The following is a 10,925-nucleotide window of genomic DNA, read 5'->3' as shown; positions in this document are numbered from 1 at the left end:
CTGTTTCAGCTTTCTGCTGTCAGGTCCAGCTGAAGTCCTTGGCTTTGGAGAAGGGCCATCACTGGTCCATTAGATTGGTTTGTGACTTAGCTCTGTCATGACTGGTTGTGCTGACTGGTCAGTGCTGTAATGAATTTGAAGAGAGATGTCTGAGTTAAGTCATCCCTAAAGAATCTCTGAAAGAATAGTCTGGTTGTCATGAGCTTGCGTAGGCTAATCCTTTTAATAAGAAGAATATCTATATTGCCTTTGTGACATTAGAAATCACTGAATGCCTAAATTCTGCTCTACCAGTGTCTGGCAGCTTATAGCATGAGAGATAAATCTGAGTTCTTGCAGGAATGCAGATTAATGGATGATTCCCACCTAGACCATGGACCAGAATATAACAGGGCTGGAAGGGACAGCCTGTGCATCAGGTTCACTTCAAAACCAATGATGTGATGGTGTCAAGATCTTTTCTGCAGTTTCTCTTCCGTGTAAAGGGCAGCAAGACCTTTGCCAGTGCTGGTGGTATTCACATTATTTTTCCTACTCAAGATAGTTGAGGAGAATCATCTATATACAGTTAGCTCAGGGGTTTGCAAGATCCATTGTAATCCAAAGAATATGAGAAAGTTAGGAGTCTCAGAGTCTCAGGAATCTCGAGGCAGCTATTCCCAGGTCTTCATGCTCTTTATGGCACTCAGATTAGGAGCACAAAAAGTTTTGCCTTGAAAAGCTGTCTCTCTGGCAGAACTGCTGATACTTTTGTTCAGAGGCAGCGTTGTGTGCTGAGTGTCACCTAAACGAGGGAAGGAGGGATGCTCTCCTACAGGATTTCTGGAAGACGCTGCCATTGTTCAGAGTGCAAGTGGGCTGAGGAGCTTAACAGATGGCTGCAGTGAGACATGGTCTTTCTACAGATGGTGAATTCATTCCCTCTGAGATCAGTGGTGGGCTGGATGACAGCCCAATATGGTTGCAGACTCCAAAAGCCTGTATTCTCCCCCCACACCCTGCTATCGTGACATTTTCCTCTTTGAAGAAGGGAAGGGGATTTAGAGAGACAGACGCAGACACATTACGAGGGCAGGGAGAAACCCAAGAAAATGGCTGATGCCATGGAAACAGGTACGTATCCCTCTGAGAGGCTGTCAGCACAGGAAGAAGGCTGAGCAGTTTTTACTCACTAGTTGTCCTTGTGGACATCCCTTCCAACACATGGACATTCACAGGACATGATACCTTCCTTGGTTTTCAAAACAAAACTTCTTTGATAAGCACCAGATGTCAATAAGCAAAATGACTGAGAATGTCATCTCTGAGAAAAACTCCCTGAAGAAGCCTCTGTCCTGCAGATCTGTCTTTGAGACTATGGTCACATTCTTTTTAAACATTAGCCGTACTAATTAAAATGAACCTCTTGCTGGGTTTCGTTGCAACAAGTTTTTAAAAGGCTAGAAGCCTTTCACTAGAAATTATCCAAGCCCAATGAAATCAGTGGAATTAGACAGCAAATAACTTCCTGCTGTGAACATCTACAGATTTGAATGGAACCCTACCTTATGCCTCCCATTCCAAAAGAGAACATCAAATTTCAATATTCTTATCAGATAAGCAGCTTATTGAGTTTTATCAAAGGAAATCAGTTGGTTTCTTAGCCTTCTCAAAGTCAAAACAGGAAAAAGAGAAAAAGTTAAAAAAAAAAAGAAAAGATTCAAGCCAGTAAGCATTTCAAGCAAGCACACTGAAGAGTTTCAGGTCTTCATTATTATTTTTTTTTCTCTTCTCAGTCAGGGCATTCTTTGAAGCCAATCTTCCTTTAGGTGATACTTCAGAAACACAAGAAATACAATACTGGAAGAGGTTGCTGTGGCCAGGGTTTAGAAAACCACATCCTCATTCATTCCAGGATGGTCTTGGGCTATTTAGTAGTGGTGGTGGTAAATGCCAGGAAGCTGTCTGGAAATGTCCTGCTTGGATGCAGTTCTAGGTTCCAGAGTGAACATGTAGCTTGGAGGATTATCTCAGCAGTCAGCATCCATTGACTCATTGGAAACCTGACTCACAGCTATTCCTATTAAATGGTAAGAACAAAAAATCTTTTTATTTCTGTATCTACCCATAAGCCTGTAAGATGATATCTACAGGGACTAATGTCATATTATCAGGAGAAAGCTTAACTTCAGCAGGTTAGCATTCAGCAAATCACTAAAGTTGGGCAAAGGTCTGGATTAGAACACATCTCCTGACAGCTGCTGTGCCCTCAGCCCATGGATTGAGGGCTGAGCAGCACTTCTCTTGAAATTCACTTGCTTCCAGTTTAATGGAGTACCTGCAAGGAAATTTCACAGTAGCGGGTATTCCAAAAGATACCACCGTTAGTTCCAGTGGCAGAATAGGTCTTGTGATTCAGCATTCAACACCTTTTCTGGAAGCTCTGAAGCAACTCTAGAAATAGTCCTCTTAGGAAAAGAGGAAAAAAAAAAAGAAAAGGAAAAGTGGCACCTGAAGCATGCCAGTAGATTTGTAGGTCTGAAAAAAAAATACAGAGGACATGTCTTGCTGAATATTAACCTACTGGTGTAAAGATCTTGGTCTAATGCTGATGGAAAGGCCCCATGTGCTACATTGCTTCCTTGCATTAAAGTGGTGTTAGGAAACCTTGAAGGATCAAGCACAATATGAATGATAAATCCTAGAACTATATATATAAATACGGAAATACCACACCTGCAATATTGTTCCCAGGATGCTATATTATTGGGAGAAATGCCGATGTAGCAATGCAAGTGGCTTTGCCAAGAGATTCATGGATTATTCCAGAGGAATTGCTTTTGGCTTGGTCTCTCAAGGCTGCTAAATACTTCTCTATATGAAATCCACAATACCATATTGTTGAGATACTAAAACCAAGTCAGGAGAGGGAGGGACAGGAAATTTAGAAGGAGAAAGAGCAGAGACTTCCTAAGTCATTCTCCTTTACCCCTCACCACTCCTTTTGTTCACGAATATTTCCCCTTCCTTTCTAAGCTTCATATTTAAGTAGATGAGCCCTGGAACACTGCAGAAAAGCATGCTGTTATAAAGCCAATAGCCCCTTCCTCTTCTTCTCAGGGAAAATCCTCCTCCCAGAGGACTGCTTCATTTATTTCATTTGTCTCCTTTCCATCTCCCACCCTCTTCTCTGGGGAATACAATTCAGACAGATAAGCTAATGAGACAATTAGCTCTCTGCTCCCTGATTGAAGGGCCCTTTATTTCCCTAACCAGCCAAGCCAATTCTCAACATCATGAGTGCTTGACTTTATTTCTACAGTGTGATTCATCTTTCCTCTTGCTCATATATAAACCTACCATAAAAGAATATTATTAATGTTGCCAAGTCAAGCGCTTGCTTGTTAGCAAACACTTAGACCTAAGTCTATTTGGGGAGCCTTAATTCACCGTCTCTTCTCTCCCACCTCCTCGCAATTTACCTTGCATGTATATATTATTATGGTCTTTAATAACTCTACCCTATAGCAGTGTAAGGAGCCCAATCCTCACCCAGAACAGAGACAGGGCAGTGATCCATAAGCAACAATAACATAGTCACTACTTTATCTTTTAGTTATTTACTGGGATGCCTTATAACTTTACTTGCTACCTACTTGCTATCACACATCTGCAGAAGTAATCATCTCAGTGAGCACACAAAGGTCGAGTACAACCACAACACAATAATCATACTTAAATATAACACAGCATGTCAAAATCACATCTTAAAATATCAGAACACTGCAAGCTCTGGCAGAAAAGGAAAGATGGAGATCTGAGACAAATTTAAAGCTTCTCCAGTTTCTCTTTAGCTCAAAGATCTTACCTCCCAGGCGATCACCCAGTAACCCCTACACTTGATCTCCATTATACTTTCCCTTTGGGCAGGTAGGGAAAAGAGGTGGCTCAGAGGAGAGAGCTAACAGAGAAGGAAGCAGTGCCCTGCTGTTCCTCCAACCCTGCCATGAAGAGATAAGCAACAATCAGAGCCCCAACTCCTCTGAGATTCTAGACTGAAATGAAGAGCCAGGGCTCCTGTCTCAATTTGGCCTCTTCCATATGTGGAGAAATGCAAAGCGGAGTTCAAAAGACCTGAAGAATCTGCTCAGTAGCAGCACAAAGTCCCAGTGTTCCCACTGTTTTTCCCCTACCACCCACTCCCACTGAGCTGTATAACCAGTTTTGGTCACATAACACTGGGCTGAATAGTGGAAGTTGCAGTTGGAAGAGTGTGAGTCACTCACCAGGCTTTCCCTGACAGCATTTTGTCTATCAAGAAGGTAGCAAGGAGACGTTTTAGTTGATCCTATATCTGTAGTACGTGGAAAAGAGAAAAACAGCAGATTACCTGTGCCTGGGGTATCACTGTTAATCATTTGTCCAGTGCTCACTGTTGGTGGCTGCCAGCACTGATCAAGCTCATGAGATATTTTCCAGCACTGTATGATATGTGCTGTATTCATCAATTGCTACTGCATGCCTGATCATTGAAACTGTCACATCTCTTTCTGATTTCTTGATGGACTGTCCCCCTAGATCCTCACAACAGGAAGCAGTGTGGCCTCTGAGACACATCTGTCTAAGAGCATCCACGTTGTCTCTCCTTATGAGTGGTACTGCTTATAAGCATGGTTGCAAAAGGAAGGGGAAGGGCGGAAGCCAATGTCAAAGTTCTCACTAGATCCATCTCCTAGAGGACACAAAATATAGCATAGACTGAATACTACAAATTATTTTAGCCCCAGCCTTTTTCCTTGCTTCTTGTTTCTTTAGTCATTCATGAGAACTCACAAATGTCATGCCATGAGAAAAAGAGGGGATGTCTGCATACCTATACAAGACAAGAAAACTGTCAGAATTATGATATTTTAGTCTAATCAGACAAATCAGCCTCCAAACTTCTGTCCGGGCAGAATTTGAAGGCTTCATAATTTTTCTGGAATTTACAAGTGCATGAGCATTAATAGTGTAGCACAGGTCCATACATCATGCACCCTAACCCTATACTTCATAGAAAAAATGCTCAGTGCAATCTACATTTGTGTTGTTTCCACTTGGGATCTCTTCAGTGGGTAGGTGGCAAGCCCAGCTACTGCACCACTACACCTCTTTACTTTAAAAGCACGTGTAAATATATTAACTTTCTTCAGTGTTATAGAAGGTCAGTAGATGCAGATGGACTTCTGTTGCAAAGCTTCCAAGACCTGGTAATTCATAATTGTGCAGCATTCAAATATTTCATTTTAAAAAGCCTAAAGGGGTGGGAAAGAGGACTTGGTTTCATAAAAGTGCAGCATATTTGCAGACAGGTTCAACAGCTTTTGCCCAGTTAGAATTATCAGGAATAGAGACCAAAAGGTTGCAGAAACAGTTAGTTAGATGGCTTGGGAGAAAAGCTCTGTTCTCTTTCACTGTTTGACAGATGCAGTGCAGCAAACAGAGAGTTAAGGCTTTTCCCCTGCTACACTGCAGCAAAAATGAGAGATTTAAATAGACTGAAAATGTAAATCCAACATTTACTCCATAGACAGAGTGAAGCAGAGCAGAGGGGAGGGGAGTGAGGGAGAATAGATGATCATTGGATGTGTGAGAAGAGAGATGCATCACATAGTATATATTTTATAGATATTAATATTCATACCAGTTCTTTCCTTTCTCCCTCCAGGCTCTGTCTGCTGCTTCAGTTCATCCATCCAGCTTCAAGAGGGAGATGGATCTTTCAGCCTTTCTCCTGCGACTCTAAGCTAGAAACTGAGTGTCAAAGTAGCGTACAATTCTCTTCTTGGGAACATTACAGGGAGACATTCATTGTAGAGACATCTTCAGACATGTCCTAAGAGAAAGCATAGCTTATGAGAGGGATCTTCCCATGCACACTGGAAAGCACCTTTTTGTGTTTGATCAAAGATGGGCTTGAGCTGAAACATAAAGAAAGCATGGAGTGACACAAGTTCTTCTCGAGCCCAGAGGGAGAAATGCTGCTTTTATGGATGTGTGGAACTTTAGGAACTGTTATTTCATATCTAAAGGTCTAGAATGACATGTGGAAGATCAGCATGTGAGAGGTCTTCAGGTATGTGTTTGGGAATTTGAGCAAAGCATACCTCTGGAAAGAGGATCACTCAGTCATTGCAGAGATGGTCCAGTCCTATAAAAAGATAGCATTTTCTTTTAGTGGTCTGGAATCAAAAGAAATCCTTATGTGGAGAGAGTATGGAATCAGGTGACTGGGATACTTGTTTGGGACTAAACAGATGTCCAACCTAAGACAACAGCATCAAGATCAAGAAGTAATGTACAGGCAATAGTGCGTAGGAAGATAGTTTCAATTTACTGAAAAGAAGATGAGGCCAAAGTTTATGCTTAAAGGCTGCTGCAGTATTTTCATTTTGACACTACTGAAGATTTTCATGAAAAAAAAAAATCCATTTTCCAAACTCTGTTCAGAAGAGAGGCAGTAGTAGTCCTAGAAGACTGATGTTTCCCTCAAGACTCAGGTGCTTCAAACTAAGAAGATTTGATGGCGATGCTTAAAAAGCACTATGTGGCCCAAACAAATATCACAGCAGAGAAATAAATTTCTCTTAACCATGCCAAGCAAAGGTGAGGCTTAACAGTTTTCTTGCTGGTCTTGCAAAGCTCTTCTACCCATCATGTTTGTATTCCAGCATAAGGAGACTCTTGGGAATTCTTTCTTTCTATTTAGCTATCAAAACAACTGGGCTTTGATGAAGAAAAGGCTGCAGAGTATTTTTCACAGAGAACAATTTAATCCAAAGGAAGAGACAGGTAAAAAGTGAAGTTCTGAGCATAGTTCCATGGTCCAGCAAAGAGGAAAAACCATTCTTGAAGCCATCTCTGTGCCTTAAATGAAGTCATACACCATGGTCTGGCATTAGTCCCAGGGATACCAGGGAACAAAATTTAGAAGCATTGCATGAGTAATACTAGTGCTTCTGCACTGAGCACAAAAGATCTGGACAGCGGTATGTATTTGCACTGTTCCTAAAATGCAGCAAAAAGGAAAGCCATTTTATATTTGCAAGGAGGAGGAAACTCTCCCTTTTTCTTAGCAAACATTGGCTCATTTATGTACTACAAAGGATTGATCTTCCACTATGGAACAGCTTCTCTGAATTCTGGGATGCAAAAGCTGGATTTCAATAATACAGACAGATAAAAATCATTGTGACTGTTCGTTTTCAGACATAGCAACTCAGAGATAATTCCCTATTTTTTGGGAAAAGCATACAGAATATTTACCGTCTTTCCTCCCTCAGCAACTGACAGTGTTCACCAAATTAGCATCCAGGAGATAAAAGTTCAGACCACAACCGGCTGCCAATTCACACAGCACAATTTAAGTCGGTGCCACTTTACAAGGAAGGCTTTTACAGGAAGTGCTCAGGAAGGCTTTTGATCTATGGATGTAAAGTAAGTAATTTTTCCCCTTGCCATTATTTGGTACAGAAGGAAGAGATTTTTAGCCTACCATGGAAACACGGATTTGTCAGTGTTGTTTGTATTACAGTCACATCCAGGGCCTCCCACTGTGATAGATGCTGAATAAATATGCAAGTGAGAAGTCCATACCACCTAACAAAGATATCCAAAAGGAAAGAAATGTAACATCCTGTCCAATATTATGAAGCAGAGCAGAGACAGAAAACAGCACAAGCTCCTTAGTCACACCTCCTTTGCTTGTGGAAGATCTGTATTTAGTGCGGGTATAACTTCTTTACAGATTCATGCCTTCAAAGTCACTCTGCTTTTACTGGGAGCATCAAACAGAGATATATTTCCTGGTTCCTTCATGGCTTCTTTCAGCAGTTTCTTACCTATAACTTGTAGATTCCATCCCATTTATGAAATCAGAACTGGGCATTAAGTCTTTCTTGGAACACCAAGTTTGCGTGGTTTTATGAGAAGCATTAGCAAAGTCTGGTTTCCTCTGGGATTTGCTCAGTTCCAAGAGGCTTGCCTGACTTAGTAAGAGGTGCTTCACACTGCAGCCCTCCTATCAAAAGAAAGCAAAACTTTCTTCTATCCATAGCACTTAGTTGAGATCAGACAACTACTTCAAAAGTTCTTGGGGAGTTAGAGGAAGAAAAAGGTTCTGCAGACAAAGTATGAATCATTTGTCTTATATTCTAAAATTCATGCTGATTATTTTTTTTTCTTCAGCCCAAAATTAATAGGAATTTAATTCTCAAATTAAATCAGAGAATTTGAAAATCCAAAATAAGTTTTACAGAACATACTTTCCTTTACAAAACTGCATGAAAAGATAGGCCTTTAATCTAAAAAGCATACATTTTACTTTGACATGAAACTTCTAAAAGTCATTTCAAAAATGTTTTCCTTGAAATTCTGAAATGTACCAAACACACCCCTCAGGCGATTTTTTATTTCAAGTTGGTATTTTCCAGTGGAAAAAATTCCTGTTCTAACACTGCTTATTGCATTAATAACATTTATAGCTTGACTAAGAGCTCTTAGCTATACTGTGACTGAAAAGCTCACTTTGGAAGCCACTAATCCAGGCGTGATGCACACTCACTTCTTTGCAAGCCTATGGCTAAGCACTGGCAAGATGGTGCAGCTCTGTATTTTCACTGCTGCCAAGCAAGCAGTTTTGGTGGGTACATCAAGAGGGGGGTATGTGGGCAGGAAAGGGCAGAGCGTGTAGGGGGAGAAGCACAGTCAAGCAGGTCAAAAGCACATGTGCGCTGGAGTATGGGGTGATTGAAGCAAAGCCAAAAATGATGCTGATGAAATTATGGCTGGTAGAAAATGTTTCTGAGATGCAGCTTGCAGCTGTATGGCTAGATTGTTATTTGCAATTCCTCACTCCCTCAGTGTTTGTGAAGCAAAAATCAGCTTTCCTGAGATGCTAGTGTCTGCCGTTCATGTTGAGTTCACTAGCCGGGGCAACCAAAAATACTGAAAAACCTGGCAACAAAGTGGTTCAAATATATAGGAAAATAAAATCTAGTTTTGTAAATCTGTGGCAAGCTTGATTTTTAAAATATTTCTTTAAAAATATTTCTCCCCTTGAATAGTTCAGAAATAACCAGATCAATTTTGCAAAAAGAAATTCAACAACTCCTGAACACGTCCTTTGGTCTCAGGCTAAGCATGAGCCATTTCATCATGAAGAAAATTCACTGGGAGCATTCAGAGGAAATGGACATCAGGGCCTGGTTGCTGCGGCTCTTTCAATTTGTGTACACCGTACTGCTCTGGTTGGCAGAGACACAAAAGAATCTACAGCTGAATTAGCCCATTATGACAAGATTCTGTTTCTAGAGTTGACAGTACTACTACAAAGATGATGACAAAGAGACAAGAGCAAGCTTGGAAAAGCATGCAGAAGCATATACCTGTGGAGCTGGCTTGCTCACTTTATGACCAGCATCTCTCAGGATGGGAGCTGACTGATCCCAGAGCAGCAGTGTTTGCTCCAGAGGTGCCATTTTTCCTGCTACGAAGCATGTGCACTTACGGTGAAAGGCTCCCTGCATCTGGAAAGTTACCTTTCATTGGACTGGTTTATCAGCCTGCAAACTCCTCCTCTGAATGGATACCACTAATTCAGACTACAATAACAAGGCTTTCCTTTCCTTCTCTGCTAACTGTACCTGGCCAGGCATGACTCATTCGCAATACCTGTAAACAAAACACACGACAGCACAGTTCAATTTTGTGCTACACTGAACGATGGGTCTCCTGCAGATGGCCTAGTGATGTACTACAACCAGCGTTAAGCAAGTGACAGAACACAGCAAGATGGTGCTGTTGAAATGTTACACAAAAAATTACTTGAAGCCTTCGTATATCAGGCAAACAAGAGCAGGGGGGAGAGAGGGTTACCTGAGCAGGTGTTTTCTTAAAGGAAGATGGAAATGACAGATTGCAAAACAGTTAGCTCTCTGAAGCTGTATGATTACCTGGATAGGTCCCTGCTTAGCACATGCCACTCACTGTCCCCATAGGAAAGATTTTGAGACCAGGGAGACCTCAAAGGGACAGCTGCAGCCATCCAGCATCCTGTGTGCAAAGCTTGTTCTGAAACATTTGATTTTTATCTCAGAAAAAAATGGATAAATTTCCTCCCACTTCTCCAGACTAGTGGATCTTGATTATCAAAAACCCCACAGCTTTTCTCATAAGCCACGCTCTTACCTTTAAGCATGGCAGTATTTGTGTGAGCTGCTGCTGGGCTAGTATCAAGAATTGTATTGCTCCCCAGTTTAAACAAGATCCAGAAAGCTGCTCAGCATTTAACGGCTTCAGAGCCAGCCCCATCCTAAAAAATCTGAACACCTCAGTTTATGCTATCCAGATCTGAGCATCTGAGGTTGCAACAAATTGAGTCATCCCACCAGCACTAAGACATCACTCTAGAGAGGAATTCAGCACTTGTATCTGGGGCCTCTCCAGCATTCATTACAGGATTATTCTCTACATCCATAGCTTCAGGGACTGTAGGTTGTGGAAGAATTGATACTTGAACAAAGTGCTTGGTTTTGAGTGAACAAAAGGCTCATTTGCCTAACGTGGGCGTGTTTGTGTTGCAGATAGTTTGAAGCCTTTGATGCGATAACTTGGGAACAACTTGTTCTGAAAGTATCCGCTTCAGCAGAGGCATATGGAAATTCAGCATCTCTGCTCCCACTGTTTGCTCTTCTTGCCATATAACAAGAACTGGCAAGAAGTGGAAATACTGCTTAGTGTTTTGCTTGAGACCTCATTTCTCTCCTCTGGGGAAATGGCTACATCCCCCTTTTCCTGTATGTGTACAGAGTACAGAGGTGAAAGGACCAGAATGTCAGGGAATAGCTCCCTACTGTGTCACTGGAGAATAATTATATTTTCTGTGCCAGTCATTTTCTCACAGTCAC

At 41.5% G+C, this 10,925-nt stretch overlaps 1 long non-coding RNA gene across 1 annotated transcript; it reads right to left on the bottom strand.

The window, feature by feature from the left end:
* Positions 1-1,746: 1,746 nt before the first annotated feature.
* LOC116216284 lies at positions 1,747-6,666 on the bottom strand. Its single transcript, XR_004158753.1, has 3 exons — positions 6,126-6,666; positions 5,663-5,854; positions 1,747-2,059 (listed from the first exon to the last, which is right to left on the bottom strand). It is a non-coding gene; the product is annotated as an uncharacterized LOC116216284 (long non-coding RNA).
* Positions 6,667-10,925: the final 4,259 nt, after the last annotated feature.

Source organism: Meleagris gallopavo, chromosome 1, assembly GCF_000146605.3.
Source record: "Meleagris gallopavo isolate NT-WF06-2002-E0010 breed Aviagen turkey brand Nicholas breeding stock chromosome 1, Turkey_5.1, whole genome shotgun sequence".
In the NCBI taxonomy this organism is placed as follows: domain Eukaryota; kingdom Metazoa; phylum Chordata; class Aves; order Galliformes; family Phasianidae; genus Meleagris; species Meleagris gallopavo.
Note: the sequence above shows the minus strand (reverse complement) of the source record. Positions and strands in the feature narration are given on the sequence as shown.